At 38.2% G+C, this 17,546-nt stretch overlaps 1 protein-coding gene and 1 long non-coding RNA gene across 15 annotated transcripts in view; both read left to right on the plus strand.

Moving 5' to 3' along the window:
- The window catches only part of MAGI2 (membrane associated guanylate kinase, WW and PDZ domain containing 2), a 699,878-nt gene that overhangs the window by 592,790 nt on the left and 89,542 nt on the right, over positions 1-17,546 (plus strand). The window lies entirely within an intron of this gene.
- On the plus strand, positions 12,584-15,481 carry LOC146443156 (uncharacterized). Of its 2 annotated transcripts, XR_014846180.1 has the most exons (4): positions 12,584-12,944; positions 13,680-13,818; positions 14,575-14,718; positions 15,446-15,481. It is a non-coding gene; the product is annotated as an uncharacterized LOC146443156 (long non-coding RNA). The 2 variants fall into 2 exon arrangements; XR_014846178.1 differs by lacking the exon at positions 15,446-15,481 and having other exon boundaries at positions 12,593-12,944; positions 14,575-15,335.

Genomic DNA, 17,546 nt, shown 5'->3' on the forward strand with positions numbered 1-17,546 from the left:
CTGTTGTCAAAGTACCTTGTGTAGACGTTGTGATGTGGTGATTTGTAAAATAGTGCAATATTTTGTAGTAATAAAGTAAGCTAATACACTATGAAACAAGTGACTACATTATCTATTGTGCTACAGACATGAGACACAGCACTGGGGAGACGCAAAGGTGTGCTTTTCAGGCACTTCCTAAGCTACAAAACTCTCTTGGCCCCTATGGTTCACATATCCAGTAAAAATGGAGAAACTAAATTAGTCTTCTAAATGAGGTATTAATCCCTGTACAATTCCTTGACCAATTTTCATTTTCATTCTTAAAAAGGGAAGGAAGGCTTTAACAATAGCTATGCTTGCCCTCTATGATTAATGCTCAGCTTTTAAAATTTTTTTATAAACCAAGTTTATAACATTTATTAAATATCACACTGCCCTTCTCAGGAAGCCTTTGGGTGATTCATAATTCAAACACAAGCAAAACCAGCACCAGGATACATACCCCTTTATTGTGTCACCTTCAGTTTACAGTATGAAAAAAAGGACATGGAAGCCAAAGCTGCCAGGCACAAACTCTGAAAATTGACTCCCAAGTATGTCCGAAGAGATTTCTAAAGGAAATAAATTGCTTTCCAAAGCCAGATTTTTCATAACTTGGAATAGTATTTTAGCATATAAGAAACATACTGTGCAGTGTTCCTGTTTGGTAAATGAGAGAAACCTTGACTTTCATTTATTTGGTGCCTTTTATTACCATAAGCTAAAAGAAGGCAAGTTTTCTGTACATACATTGCCAAGGTCACCTTATTTTTAGTGTATATTTCAGTTGGGTGCAAATTATACTCAATGGACTTTTTAGAATATTTTTTCTATAATGTAAGCATTTTTATTGCATTTCATGTGTTCTAGATAGAGCACTTCCAAAAATTCTCTGATAATTAGAAAAATACTCCATATGCATGAATACAAGAACAGATGCAAAATCTTTGAATGAGAAAATATTTTAATTATCTTTATGTCCATTTAATCAATTAATTTCCATTTATAGAATTAGGTTTTTTTTATAGTATAAATTTTGTTAATATTTTAAATGATAAACGTTGATGATGATAGTAATAGTAGTAGTAATAATATTAATACCCTTTTTACAAAGAATTTTTAAAAATCAGTAACCCTGCAATTAGTTGACATCATAGAACAGGTTTGCTGATTATGGAAATACCACAGTTGTATCTATATTTTAATAATTTAACTAAATTCATTTATCAATACAAAGTCAACATCTTTTCCTTACTACCCTTGCGTAACTTCTGCATTTTAACTTGTTTTCAGTAAATATGATTATTTTAGGCATCTGGGGCCAAGCAGTGCCTCTCTACTGCAGTATAAATACCATCATATATCTTAAGTACAGCAAAAGATACGTTAAGCTGTTCCTCAGGGAAAAAAATAGAATAATCAGTTGAAAAACTGTAAATATGATCCTAGTGGGATAATGTATCAGAAGACTCAGCTTCTCTTTTGCATTGCTCTTGAGTCTCATGCTGTTTAACATCTCATGTTCTCTGGAATAAGCATCAAGAACTACTTAATGAAAATGCAGAGGTTCTGGCACAGTAATTCCACTGTGGACCCAAAATGCAGAATTATTACATTGATGGAAAGTCGTAGAGGAGCCCAGAGAGAATTCTGGGAAAAGTCAACAAGGCTTTGATTTGTGGCCAGTGAGAGCCAACAAAATGGTAGAGTCAAAGACAGTCAGCTCCAACCAATTTCTGCCCTTCTTCACTAACTTTTTCCGTGTTTTACCCAGTTCTTCCTCAGTCTGTGTGTTTATTGCTTGTCATTCTGGCCCCACTTTCCTTCATTTGGCAATTCAGAGAAGTTGCCATTCTTGAATGTCAGCCCAGTCTTTGAACTTAGCCTTGCTTTGAGCAAGAGATTGGCCTAGCTGAACTCCAACTGTCCCTTCCAAGCTAAACACGTAGATTATTCCATGGTTCTCCATATTTCTCATGTTGGGGGGGCCAGGGTGCTAAATGAGAGGGTCTCTGATTGCACTAATCATCATCTGGATAATTTTAAATTTCTTCTACAGTACTCCTCAGAGAAAAAGAGAAGCTTTTTAATCTTGTCTCCTTATTACACCATATTGAATATATATTTATTTATATATGAAAGTTATTTAGAAGTCAATGCAAACAGGAAGAATGATGACATGCTTTTTGATTCCAGCTTGCCAGATGTGTTCCTTGAGATTACATACACAACAAATTATTCTCACACTGTAATTAAAAAATAATTCAGTGTTTGTTTACTTATTATGTAGCATTTCTGAGAGATCTCAGTGGCTTGTGGAGTTGGCTCTAAAATAGAAACATCTGGAGAGTCTGATCCAGCTAACATTCACTGCATGAACACCAACTAGAATGATTATTTCTACTAAACTTAATCTTAAATAAGCAAGACATTTATCTTGTAACTTGTTCATTGCATATCAGACTTTTAACTTTATCAGGTTCTTTATCCTAATAGCATCACATTAGGATGCATTGTACCAAAAGAAGAACCATCTCTATACAGCTTCAGTCAAAATGGTCTTTTTTAGGCATTTATCTCACAGTGATTTAATTGATTCTACATTTTTTCACATGTCCCTAAAGGCAAATAAGTGGAAAATCTTTTGCATGCAACATCCTTCAACCTGTCTTCCCAGTCTTGCCTTGCAACACATACAGCCATGTTCTCCTCAGCACTTGTTATCAGGAATCCTGAGTAGGCAGCTACAGTGAGTCCTTCCTCAACTGATCTGGGCAGCAAGCAGGGATCCTTTATGGTGAGGGAAATAGGCACCTCTATCGTGCCATTCAGCTGCTGTAAACATCTAAAGTAACTGAAAACAATAGAATTCTAAAAGAACCTATTCTTCCCTATTGCTTATTAAAGCTTTAAAAAACTCACCTACCAGCGTTTCACATTTAAATTTCTACTCACATTTGGTCAGATGAATCCCAACTTAACTGTAAAACAGTTAAATTTCGGGTCTACATGAGTAAAAATGTTTACCCCTACAGCCAGTGGTGGAAAATAGGCACCTGAAAAGGATGATTTACATCATTTTATTCAGTCATTGCCTGGGCAGCTTGTGCTCTGGGTTTGCCCATTGTGCTCCACAGATTAGAAAAAAGTCTGGATGAGAACCTTAGGTTAACTGACCAACCAGATGAACAAGGGTGATGGGATGAGTCCTGCCCACACACCAGAGGCAAGCATAATTAATACTCAAAGTTATTAAAAAACCCTGCTTTATCACAAAAGCTGAAATCTATCTCATGAGGCTAAATCTGGAATCCTGTGTATGCTACTGTAGAAAACAGTCTGGATTTCTTTATAAAAGTGAAGTTAGAAATCTAGACTTGCAGAAAATATTTCATATTAAATATATATTAATATCTGTATTAATACTACAAGTTTTATTATAAAATTTAATTGGTTTTATGTAATGGACTTTTCTAAGTCTTTACATGCAACTCCACTCCTTACCTAAAAATGGAAACCGGTAAAATTAGCATGGCTTACATTGAATTGAAAAATTGCTTTACTTATTAATGTTTTAACATAATTATAAGTAGCAAATCAGTGAGGGAATTTATTTTTAATGAACTATCTCTAGGAAAAGTTCTTGGCTTCTGACTAAATGCACTTCCTTTGAAAATCCTGTAAAAAACATAAAATCAATACAGATAAACTTTGCAGCTGGCAGAGAGATGGGTCCCTGTCATTGAATAGATAAGACATTACTGATAAAGAGCTGTGTGGAATGCTTAATAAATTGTCAGCAAACAGGAAGTGTTTTTGTCTAACCATTGCAAATTAATTCCTGAAAGAGAGCAAGGAATGCAATCCAAACTTGTAAAAGTGCTTTTGAGTCATTATGTATAATCACCTGAGCATAACATCACAATTAAAAAGGCAAATTCGGCACAATTTCTCAAAATTAAAGGGTTTGTTTATTTTTCTTGGTAAGGTGCCATTGGTAAACTAATTTATTGCTCTTATTTTTAATCTTAACAATTTCAATTAGATCCTGTTCCAGATTGTCTTTCCCTACTTCTTCCCTGCTTCAAGTTCATACTTGTCCTTCCATCTTATTTTTCTATTTTTCCCATTTACTTCAAAATTACTTTGTGACACTTCCATATACTATGCAAAGATAAAGCAACTTGTAGAATTCTTGACTTTTACTAAAGTTTCTTTTTTTAGACCTGAAATATGGGATTTCTATAGGATTTTCCATACAGTTCTTCATTAGTAAAAGTAATGGCTGATTCAGTTGTCCAGGTGCAAGGGAGATGGAAAGATGTTTCCCTAATATGCAACTCCTATAATACATCTGATTTTCTCTGCAGACGACTAGGCATGTAATTTCAGAATTTATTTCCTGGGAGGAATTTTGCAAGTAGTTGTTCATTAAAAGCTTGTAGAAATGAAAGAAAAGAGAAGACAGACCCCTCCTTCCTCAGGTCCTGAGGGAGAGAGATTTCCAGTGGCTGTGGGTTCTGAGCAAGTGGAAGGCTCAGGGCAGAGAGCTGGAGATCCGCAGCCTAATCCAGCAACCTGCTGAGAGGAGCAAAGAGCAGACACTTGGGCTGCAGAGGAAATGGGATGAATATCTTCTGGGGACTAGCAGGGAGTATACAGAGATTTTTAAAACTCAGGGAGTCACTGATTTCACTGGAAAAAAGGATCTGTAATGAAGGGACATCATGAGCAGGGCAAGCTGTTCAGAAGCTTCTTTGATTTCTATATTCATATTGTTAATGATTTTACATCTTCCCTATTTGAAAACATATGTATTTTAGTTGTATTATGATAAAGCTCAGAGTGAGTATTAATTCTGAAGCACTCAAAAGCTTTTTATTTTTTGCTCCTCTCTGTTCGCTGAAAGATAAAGAAATGCAGTGTAACAACATATATACTTTTGTCACTAAATATGAACACATCTATTGCAGAGCGCTGGTGTAGAATTGCAATTCAGTTACATTTCTAACTTGTTCCTACTAGGAAAGGGATGAATAAAAATTATTGACTTGTGTTTCTATAGGAGTACCTATTTTTATTCATTAATATGTGATAGCTACTTGCACACTGTTTAGGTTTTGGGTTTTTTTTCAATTTGCCTCGACAGTAAATAAACTTTGCCAGAATAAGGAAATTTATAGGTATTTGCCATGTCTTCCATTTAAGGTCTCTTGGTATGGCAGAACACACAACTTTCAGAACATTCTTCAGGGAAAAAATTGTTCACTAGAGGGTCTGAAAACAATTTTGTTTTGTGTATTGATTTTATTTTCAAATTGCAGCAATAATTTCTGAATTACTAGCTTCTGAGTAGATGGAATTATTTTTTTTAAGATTAGAATGGGTTTGTCATTTGTTTCCTCTATCCTATGAGTCCTAAGCCTTCTGAAAAAATCACCAAAGAGAACATCCACTGAGAAATAGAGCAACTTAATCTAGAACTGTCAGTTGCCGAATAGATCAAAAACCTTTTGATGGTATGAGAAGCAAAGGCCTGCTTACAATAGGGTAAATTACTTCAGGCTCCATGTTATCAGGAATATCTAATATTTAGTGCTTGCTAAATATTAGATGATCCTGCTAAATGTTAGATGGTCAGTAGGTATTTTGTCTAGAACTTGAATAGAAATTTCATCTGAGATCTGATTTATTACATATTTTTACCCATTAAAGTTTACTGCATTCTGGAAATTCAGCTGCTTTTCACAGAAACGGCTTTAGGAAACTACCATTAACCAATGAAAATCCCCTTTGCTAGAAGGCTCTAATTTAAATTAACCTTCTCCTTCCTCTTCCCCTGAAGCAGAGCCTTTGTTGCTGATCCCTGTGACATGAATTATACTCTTTAACTTAGGTCATTAGCGTTAAAAACCAGAAATTATTTAGAAAAAGAACAACACCAGGGAAATTTTCCTCTACAAGCTATTTCATATCCTATCTGACTGGCATTATGCACCAGTAAGCCTGTAGGGTTACTGGATAAAGAGCATATAGATCTACCCTTAGTGTCTTTTTATTTATCTATTCTTTGGGGAAACCCAAAGAGAAAGTATGATGACCATCACAGATTAATTGTTCTGTTCATCCAGATTCCTTCAGCCAGCTGTGTTCTTCAGGCATAAATTCAATTTTTGTCTTGTGATAAAATGGGGAAACTGAGGTATAAGAGTAAACTGAGGAAGAAGATGCTTTCTAGATCCAAAAGCTGCATCCAAGTTTGTTTTCTTATGCAGTAAATTCTGATTTTAAATAAGGAGGGACATACATGCCATGTACCCTATCATGTCTTTCTAAAAACACTAATTTTTTGAAGGTCCAGAAGGTGTTTCACGGTTGTCAGCACCATAATCTCCTCTGTTTAACTTGTCATGTTTATGTACTGTTCCAATTTTCTAAGTATTGAGGGGTTTATTTCCATTATGTTGGACATGTCATCTAAATCTCAAGTCTGAAACCAATTTATGTTCCTCTGAGAGACAGAGCACTGTCACAGGGAAAAAAACCCAAACCTATTCACAGTTTTTCATCCTTTTCCTTGTAATACATTCATTTAATACTTACCACTTCCCAACTATCTTGTCAGGATCCTTTTTCAGCATCATTTTTTAGTGTTCTGTTCATTAATTTTTTTAAGTACTGCATAGGACTACATGTGACCAGCACATAACCTAAACATCATAAAATTCACATCAATACTGTTCCTCTCTCATTAGACTTCAGGACACAGCCGTTCTTTATGTTAATTACTCAACTCCAAACTTTCAGGAATTCATAAAAAATTGACATTTCTTAATGTTTTTTCGCAAGCCAGGTCATCTTGATCAATTTATCATGCTTTTTACTCTTCAATGTACTCTACTGCAGTAATATCATGCCCATCAATCATTATTACTCTCTCATTTTTTTTCTTTCAGACTCCTATGATCTTATGTTAAACCTTCTGAACTTCATGTCATTTTAAACAGTGTAATTTAGATCACTGCAAAGCTTTTGCTAATTCAGTTTTGTTCTTCTTGATAAGTAAGTTGTATATGGAGTATTACCTCCTGAATGGGAATGTAATAGCAAAGACATTTATCTCTCCCAGGTACGTGCCAGTGTGAATAGTATCAAATCTTCAGCAACTCAAAGCAGAATGACTTATCTGGAGGTTCAATCAGGGAACTGCAAATTTAGAACTTTGCTGTTCTTTTCACAGTTTTGTTACCCTTTGTTCATGGGCCTTCCATTAACCTCCCTAGCCAAATATTCCGCCTTTCAACACTAAATGTTATACTTTAACATCTAGGACTTAACCATGTAAATCTTGGCTCTTGTGATAAGTCTTGTTTCTCCAGTTAATTTTCTCTTTCACAGTCTCCAACTGTTTGTCAGTCTTTCTGTTCTATCTAAATCCCTATGGCCAGGAATAAACTTATGTCAAGCTGGTGTGAAGGAGCAGGAAATTGGAAATTAATTATTACTTTGAATAACATCTGGATCCAAAGCATCAAATAATCATGCTGTTGCTTATCCCAGCTTTCACCACTGTGGCTAAGTGGCATGGTTACCTTTTTATTACATTGCCATCGAGTGTTTTCCATTCCACCATGTAGTATGAAAATGAGACAATTATGGTTAACACACCTGAGCTTCTGACACTTCCCATTGCCACAGAACAGATTTGAAAGGCAAATAAATAAAATTTAGAACCATGCAGGCATCTTGATACATATTAAACCCAAAATACTGAAGTTACTACAGTGTAATTTAATAATTACAGAAAGACAGTAAGAGGAAGCCAAGAGGTTGTCTATGTCTCTGTAATTTAACTTATTTGTTGCTTTATGATGAAGTTCTGTTCAGTGCTCTCAAATCTCACAAAAATCAGGAGGAGTGAGAGTCTGAACTCATTAGCATCCAGGGCCATCTGAGATGCACTGGCATACCAAGAAATCTTCACTGAAATGGCAGAGTAAGGATGACAACTGAAGCTCTGAAATATTCCATAGATTCTGTGTAATATCTGCCAGTCTAGGGCAGATTTCTGAATATTGTTAGGTATGGTACCCTGGATGCTAGACCTGTGTTTGTGCATCTGTGTTAAGTCCCTAATTCACAGACTATGACAAGAAAATTTACTTGTCTGAATATCAATATCTAAATTTTGCATAGGTGTCTCTGTGTCTATTAGAACTGATGGGAACTTTAATAAACTGCTGACATGTTGGCATCCTATTCTATTGAGATGCCCTTGGATATTCCACCTCCCTTCCCACCAAAGGTCCTTTTGTCACAGTTGGCAACATTAGGAGGATACACATGCAAGCAAAAGAATGGATTTGTTATTGAATATTTTTCCCCCACACTCACTGAAGACATTTTGTGAATGTATTTTCATTAAGAGGACTTAAGGACACTGTATTAAAACAACTTATGCTTCATCTACATTTTAACAGAAAATATTTGGAACATGCCTTGATATTCATCAGCGTGACATACTATAATGTAATGTGAGATTTCTTTATTAGGCTCAGAAAGTGTTAAAGCTTAAATGGGAGCAGAATCTAAACACATGAACGCAGAGGGAGTGATAGAGTTAGGCAGAGTTTCTGACTGTCAGAGAGCTCTGAAAATGTGATGCAGTATTGCTGAAAAGTTTTTGAAGCTTAAATTAGCTTTCAGTAAAGCCAGGCTGAGTTGTCAGACGTGTTCTTAGCAAGTATACAAAGTCTTTATGGGTATGGCAGCACTTGCAGGCCCTTCTAGAAACAACAGCCACAAGCTGTCAGGGTTCTGAAATCTCCATTTATATTCCAAATTATGTTGCTAGTTCTGCGTGTATGACACATACCAGGCTTTTCACCTTGCTGTGTCTGCTCTGCTCAGGGGGAGTTGCATTCCACAATATGTTTTTGCCCAAGACAGGGCATTGCTTTCATTACCAGCTCTCACAGCATTAGAGCAGTACAGTCAAGAGTGTAATTGCTAGTCTGGAGGAGTGAATCAGTGACACTGTTTTTAGTCACTGGACAACACACGTGAGCTAAACTGGAGATTCTTCTGGAAAAATTTCCCTTCAGCCAAACAAAAGGTTCTTTTTCATGTCCATACAAAGATATACCCTTGATCTTTTCAAAATGTTGATAGAATCAACAATCTGTGAGCAAACTTCTGAGATTTCTTGCTCATCATGTACTAGTACCTATGCATGCAGACTTTTGCCAATTGGGTTAGTATTTAAATAAAAATACATATTTTTAGACTTCAGTGAGGAAATTAAGAGTTTATCCGATATTACCTGCAGCTGCAAATCAAAAACTAGGATATGAACCTAAGGATTTGAACTTTTAGTAGAGACTTCTGGCATAAAAAGCAAGAGGCAAGACTTTTCCTCAATTCCATAAGATATCTTTTTCTACTCCACGTCAAGTTGTTCCAGTAAAATCTGTTCTGCAGCAGCATTTTCTCTATTCAAAGGCATGTCTGTCCTTCAGATAATATAGTTTGCTATCAGCAAGAAAATCAATCTGTAACAGAGTAACACTATTCTGGTAATAGGTGTCTGAAAAGAGAACACAGTTTGTGTAAAAATGAGACATTCTATAGGTGTTTAATATATAACTTTGTCCTTGGAAAATAATTTATTCATGTTGACCTCATACAAAGCTTGTTCCAAAAATGTATTTTTCATTTCCACAAACTGAGATTGTTATTATTTTTCAACCTGTAGTATATTTAAGCATCAAAAACTATCACTAACTGTTGCATTTGCCTCCGCACTGTATTAGTTATGATGCACAAATTCTTTACCTCACATCCAGATTAATTAGAAAGACATGGTACTTGTTGGGTTTTTTCCTGGTTTCATAAGTTATTTTAAATCTCTGACTGATAAGCAATTCACAGCGCTTTAGCAGCCAAGGAAAATAAATACTTGTATGTCCATTAGAATGTAAATTAACTCATTACTATGCCAGCTTCTGACCTTTTCTGATGGCTGTATTCTTGCTAACAAAGACTCTTTGCTATTCATGAAAGTGAAATTTAATGGTAGCTTGAGATTCTCTGGTGTATTTTAGATTACATTGTGATAGACTCAGGTGACCGCTGAGGGCTCCAGCTTGAACAGCAAATGCTTCTAGCATTCATGATTTTGAATAGCTATCCTTTTTCCAATTATTTGTGAAGACCTAAATATTGTTGGAAATTTGTTGCTTAAGCAGGCTAGGTCAGTGAAACTTCAGAAACTGCACAAAAAGTGCTCCTGTGTTTAAAAAGCTGAATATTGACAGTACCTGATCTCACAGTCACTTAAGGTTTTGTATCAGTTCTATAAAGATAGAAATGTAGAATCATAGAATCATAAAAAGGTGTAGGTTGGAAAACATCTTAAGATCATCAAGTCCAACCATTAACCCAGCACTGCAAAGTCCATCACTAAACCATGTCCTGAAGTACCACATCTACACATCTTTTAAAAACCTCCAGGGATAGTGACTCAACCAATTCCCTGGGCAGCATGTTCCAGTGCTTGGCAATCCTTTAGGTGAAGAAGTTTTTTCCAAATATACAATATAAACCTCCCCTCTGCATCTTTGGGCCATTTTCTCTTGTCCTATCTCTTGTCACTTGGGCAAAGAGACCAACCCCCACGTCACCACAACCTCCTACCTGAAATGTGTGGAGCAATAACGTCTCCTGCTTGTATCGCTGATACAAACCCAGATGCTAGCAATTGTGAAACTTCTCCCAGCTGCTTATAGAAGATTTCATCTGCCTCTTCATCCTCGTTGGGTGGTCTACAAAAGACTCCCACTGTGTTTTCTGTCTAGTTGGCCTTTCTCCTGAGTTACCATAAACACTCAACCCTGTCATAAAATCACTAAGCTCCAGACAGTCAAGACAGCCCCTAACATACACAGTTACCCCACTGTCTCTTCTTCCATGCCTGTCTCCTCTGAAGTTTATGGTCATTCATTGCAGCACTCCAGTCATGAGAGTCATCCCAGCACATTTCTGTGATGGGAGCTATACCATAGCTTTCCTGCAGTACCATAGCTTCCAGTTCTTCTGTTTGCTGCCCGTGCTGTGTGCAGTGGTGTAGACACACTTCTGCTGGGTTATTGATCCTGCCACCTTTTTGGGGGGAGAAGTCCTACTTCATGTGTGACCATTGTCAGCCACTTTCATGGTTTCTAGCACATCAATAATCCTCATGTCTCTGCTGATGCATGGATCTCCATCCCCTACCTCCACTGAGCAGACCAGAGGACCTTGCTAGCACACTGTCCCTCAAACAGGGACATGCAGCCCTGAGGCTTGCTTCAAGCAAGACTGGTTTTATCCCTTGCCCCTTTCAAATCTAGTTTAAATCTCTTTCAATGAGTACTGGTGACTCCTGTGCATAGATTCCCCACTATGAGACAGCTGTACCCTGTCTGTTTCCTGAAGTGCTGGTGTTCTCTAAACCGACCCATGATCAACAAAACAAAACCCACAGTTGTGCTGGTGGCACCAGGCTCAGAGCCAAGGACTGATCTGCTGGCTCTTCCTGGTGCTTCTCTCATAATTTCCTGCACCTGTAAAAATAGAGGAGAGCACTACCTGTGCTTCTGATCCCTTCGCCAGTCATCCCGAGGCCCTGAAGTCTCTCTTGACTTCCCTCTAACCTCTTGTTGCAACTTCATCGCTGTCTACCTGAGAAATGAATAATATATAATAATCTGAGGGCTGTGTCAGGGTAGGAAGCTTTCTCTTCATATCTTTCACCAAGGCTGCAGGGAGGCAGCAGGCCTAACCCCAGACCAAGAAGTGGGTCTGGGCTGCATATTGGGCCTTCTGTTCTCTTCAAAAGAGAGTTTCCTGTGACAATGACCCATCTTTTCTTGTTTTGGAAAGCAGCTTTGGCACAGGGAGTAGGCCAATTGACCTCAGCATCACGTCAATGCTGTATGAACCACCACCCTGGTTCTGCTTGGTTCCACCTGCAGAGCCTCCCAGCTGCTATGCCTGGACACCTGGGGAGGCGAGGCAGTGCCTCAGAGGAGACCTGTTGGCTGCACTGGGCAGGCACTTGGCACCACTGCCACCAATCCCTTAAGCCACTGTGTTCAGCCAGGGGGAGAGGATAACAAATTCTCTGTATCGTGTATCTTGTCTGTCTGGGGAGCCTGTCCCAGGGAAGACAGGGTGAGAAGGTTAGTGCTAATAACACCAAGGTCATGGGCTCGGTCCTGGGATGGGCCATTCACTTAAGAGCTGGAATCAGTGATCCCTGTGGGTCTGTTCCAACTCAGAATATTCTGTGATTACAGTAGTCTGATACTCTCACATTCCCCCTGATACTCCTCAGCCTATTCACCTCCTCCCAGAGGTGTCACTGAGCACAGGATCACCTCACTATGCCAGCAGTCCTGGCACAAGGGCAGTGCCCAGCCTGGCACTGGGGTGGCAGTGTGTTCCCACCAAGGCTCTGTCTGGGCATCTGTGTCCCTTGTGGTGGGGGAAGCCTTAGAGAGGCCATGTCTTTCTGCCTGTAGCTGTCACGGTTTCAGCACCGTTCCTGTGTGGCCTTCTGTGCCAGCTGCCACCAGACTGTGACATAATGGCCTTGGTGCCACACTATGCCCTGTGTGCCCACCCTGCTGGTTGTGCTCCTGGCCCCTAGTGATCCTTAAGAGCTTATTTTATCCTTTGGAGGAAGGCTTGGCCCGTTGCTCCTGGCCCTGTCAGCCCCTGTGGCATGAGCTGCAGGCTGCTGTTTGCCCTCCTCTGAGCTTCCCGAGTTGAGGCCACTTCCCCATGCACCATACTGGAGCACTCCACAGCCGATCATGTCAGCATCAGAGCTACTCACCTCAGCAACTTCAGTGGGATGAGATCAGCTGTATTTCCCTGAGGTACTCCTCTACCTCTTCATCATTTCTGATAAACTTCTCCATCTCACACTTTATGCTACATGTCAAGAAGTCTGAAACTCTGAAGAGCTGAAATATATACTTGGGCTCATGATGTCCCCAGGTGACCTGGAGTAGAGATAAGCCACACAGGATGGTACCCCAATGGGATCTGAAGATCTAGCTGACCTTCCTTTGAACTGTCCCTGCTTTTTCCCTTGTACCTTCACAGATTGTCTGTAGGCAGAAATGTATTCATTCTTTGGGATCACTTTTCTTAGGTGTAGTAGGCCAAAGAGTGAAAAACAGTGATGATTTAAACTGGAACACTATTTCTGTTGCAGTTTCACTTGGGCTGAGATCAGGAGCAATTGAGTAGTGAAGCATAAAGCAAATTGCCAGCGCAAGCAACTACTGAGAATCAGTTTGTAACATTGTGAGTCTTTTTTCAGGAAAAATTGGGTTTAGTACCATATGAACATATGTATATAGCCATAAAGAAGACAGACCTATTCACAGTTTTATTAATGTGAACCTGCATTTGATACAACAACTGTAATCAGCCTTCATCTCAGTGCAACACAGCATCAGTGACTTGCCATGCTGCTTGTGTGTAGCCTACTGCAAGGGAAAAGGCACTGGCTCTAACCATATGGAATGTTGTGACCTGATCAAAGGTCATGGGTCATTCATCTCACTCTGATGTGGGATGTGTTGATTTTTGACCCATTGCATCAGGTGCCATCCCAGCTAAAGACCAAATGGATCCTCCACAGCATGGCACCGTCACTCTGAAGGACAGCTGACAGCAGGACTAGCTAACTATGCTTGAAGAGCTAGAGCTCCCAGTCTTCTTACACCTACTCTTTATATCAAGGTAAATCAACTTTTTGTTGTCACTAGAGTAAGAGCTCCATATTCAGAGCTGTTTGAAAAAGATGGACCTTTGAAAAAATACTATGTAATAATCATTGATTTTATTAGAAATGGAACTGCTAATTGCCATTCCCTATACATCGTCTGATACTTTAAATATGACGTGATCAACTGAAACTTTTTATCACCTGCTTGTTTTCATAAGTATTATTTCAATTTATTTTCATTCATTGTCTCCTTTTAGATTTTGTTTATTACAGTATATAAATTAATTGAATGTACTACTTCTCACTGATCATGTTTCTTTTCCTTAAAGGGGAAAAATATTTGAAGAGTAATTGAATTACTGTTATTTATTTGTTCTAAGTGCACACAAAAAATTACCTCTCCCACAAATTTTTTTTGAACTTTAGCTGTAGGATATTTTAAACCTTAATGAGTCAGCTCAGTGGTAGTATTAGTTCCGTGCACCCAATCTGTCTACACCTAGCATAGCTCAACAAAAGGTAAACATACAGAGGGAGAAACCAGGTGTGATGTAAATGGCAAGAAACAGTTCCCTGCACCCTGCTTACGGTGAACACCTGAGTCTGAATTCTCAGGGTTCTCTCCTGTCAAATCCATGTGAAGTTAATGAGTGTTTCACACATTTGGAAATCAGGCCCATATAGACAACTGACAGACATCTCAGGGATTCCAATAAGAGAAAGGAGAAAACCACAGAAGAAGAATCTACTCTGACAGTAAATTTATACAGTAACTTTTCTAGAAAGGAAAACTTTTGCTGAAGTGAAGTGTTGTCACATGGATGTTGATAAGATGCCCATGGAGTCAATTAATGCTCCGGGAGCTCTCGTCAGCCATCTGTTCCGTGACTGCCAAGCATCTAGGAAGGAGAAAGGTCTGTTCAGTGCTTAAGACAGCTTTGCTCAGAAAGCCATATGCAACAAGGATATTAAAGCACAAAAAAAAAACCTAAGAAGCCCAGTGAAAGTTAGTGGGCTTTCACCCATAAAAAGTGAAAGTGCGACAAGTGATGTGGAGGGATGTTGACTTGCCCTGAATGTTGCTTTAGTTTAAAAGGCTTTGTCTTTGATGCTGTTTAGTTCCTCCCTGCAGCACACGCCACCACTGCAGAAATCAAACTGTTCCCAATGTTTAATTATACATACACATCTGCCACAGAGGTGAACATCATTAAAAGTCCTGTGACTTAGCAATAGCTATGTTAGTTACTTATGATTCTACCAGGTGTGAAGAACTTTTCCAGGAAACAATGCAAAATAATGAGAATAATGAAGATGGAAATGTAGCAAAAGTCATCCCCATGGGAGCAGACTAATAACCAAGGGATGGTTTTGTATTACTGATGTTATGAAATTTGCCAAATTCATTATTTTTACTGAAAAAACAGCAAAAAGAAAATAAATCAGAACTCTGTCTTGCAAATGCCCCAAGTCCTGCCTGATAAGCTGCTTTCAGAAAACTAAACTTTTCAACAATAAATCCTTGCTGAAATGTAAGACACATGATATCTGTAAGAATATTTTACAACTAAAGCATACTTAAATTTTGATAAAAGAAGGAGTAGATACAATGAGTGTGATGTGATTTGTCTTTTGTTACAGGATATCTTCATCAAAAAGAAGTAAAGTAAACTGAAGCTGGAATTTGCCTTGATCTGAAAAAAAAAAAAAAAAGGAAAAAAACAGTTTTTTCTCCCTAATATATTTGAATCCAAAATCTGTTTTCAGTTTGTTTTTTAGTAAAGGTACAACATAGAAACCATCACAGCTCTGATTTCCAGGGAAGCTCATTTTGGAAGGTGGTAAATACAACTTAAAAAGCAATGTCAAAAATAATTTTTGTAACACTGCTTTATGAGAAAATGTAATTCTGATTTTTAGAAAACTTGTGATTGTTCCTGTGCCTCAGCTTATTTATTTGAAATTAAACATCTAAAATGTCCATATGTGTTGAGCCACCAGCTGCTGTACCTTATTGCAGTTTAAATAGCCAGTCTTGAATTAGAAATCATTATATTCTCAAAACTAATTTTGCAGAAGTATATCAGGTTATGTATTTTTATTGTTGCATGCTTGCATGTTACCACAGTATTTTTTTGCTAGCACCTGGCTGAATGGTGGTAATTGCTCTTTAACACCAGTAACCAGTAACCCCACTCTCTGAAACTGATGCAGACCTCTAGTAGCTGTCTTTACAAGCAGTATTAGTAAAAAAGGTACAGGAAGCTTCAAAAAATGGGCTACAGCTCATATGGTGAGGTTCCCTTGAGAAGGGGTGGCTGTCAGGCACATGGGTGAGCCAAAAGCCACTCAGGGTAAGAACAGGCTGCATTAATAATTTTTGTGTGGATCTAAGTTGACTTTTATTATTTCAAATTTTACACGTGTATGTGGATATGGAGGTGAGGGGTGTTTATATGTAAATGTATGTAAGATTTTCAGATACTCAAGTTTTTATAGAAGACATCACAAGTTGGGCAGCAGGGGGTTGGGAGTTTGGGGAGGGAGAAGTACAATATGGAAGTGGAATGAGTCCAGTATATGTTTCTAGTTAGATGTAGGTTGATCAGAAGGTTAAGTAGTATTAATACTGTATTAGTACTCAAAAGAAGTTGAAAGCTGCATTCTTTGGAGAACAAATTTCAGTCCTGTTGATAAATCAGTATCAGTATAAGATGTGATGCCAGTCTGCTGGCAGCTGTCATTCAGGTGGGATCCTGCTGTCCCTGGTGGGGAATGCTCACACGGCACGTAAGGAGCACCAGAAGGTCGAGGGAAAATGTGATGTGAAGTAAGGTCAAACTAAATGAAAGTCCACTTCTGCTCATTGCCCGGTGTAGACACGGCTGGAGACAGCCAATACTGTTGAATGAGCATTGAATACACATTATTAAGGTACATTCTTCAGCTGAGATTTGAAGACTCAGTTTTCTACATGTAGAGGATTTGTTCCTGTACTCATGCAGAGTACTCTTGAAAAGTGAAAGAAGAGAGCCTGCAGCATACCCAAGAAAACGCATTTTGCTTTTATGCCTCTTCATGTGAAGTTTCTGTTGCACTTGCAGTGTGCTACATGTGCAATATACCCTTGAATTCTTGAATTTGCAGCATTTTTTGCATGTGTTTAAATACCAGTGATAATTCTGGATGTTTGGTGCACAGCAATTATCCATAATCAGTCTCATATTGAATAACTGATTATGCCATATATTCTGTAAAAGTCAGATTTGTTTACATTGGGAAAAGGATGTTTAGTTCAGATATGAGTGCAGATCTTCTGTGGGACAACATTGAAATTGTCAAGTAATACGTGAAAGATGTAATGTAAAGTTTGCTTTATGGAACTAGGCCTTCGTTTCTTTAGCCCAGCACCTAGTCTTTGACAGAGGTGAAAGATTATCTCACCTTACATGAGGTCAAGGTGTAACAGATGAAATTAAATCAGAAGAATGGATTTTACTATTAGTCCCAAGGTTTGTTACCTTTAGAGATTTTTGCTTCTATAGCATCCTTTTGTACACATATGGATCTCCATTTTTTTTTTCTTTGGATCTTTTACTTCTCTGGCATCCTATATCTGTCAGTTTTCTTAACATAATTTTGTACTGTGTGAATAAATATTGCCTTTTATTTGTTTTGAGTGTAGATGTTGTCATTTGTATGTTGCAGTCTGTGCCCATAACCTCCAAGCGAAATATAAGTC

This window comes from Lichenostomus cassidix, chromosome 1Aa, assembly GCF_008360975.1.
Source record: "Lichenostomus cassidix isolate B80296 chromosome 1Aa, HeHo_3.0, whole genome shotgun sequence".
In the NCBI taxonomy this organism is placed as follows: Eukaryota; Metazoa; Chordata; class Aves; order Passeriformes; family Meliphagidae; genus Lichenostomus; species Lichenostomus cassidix.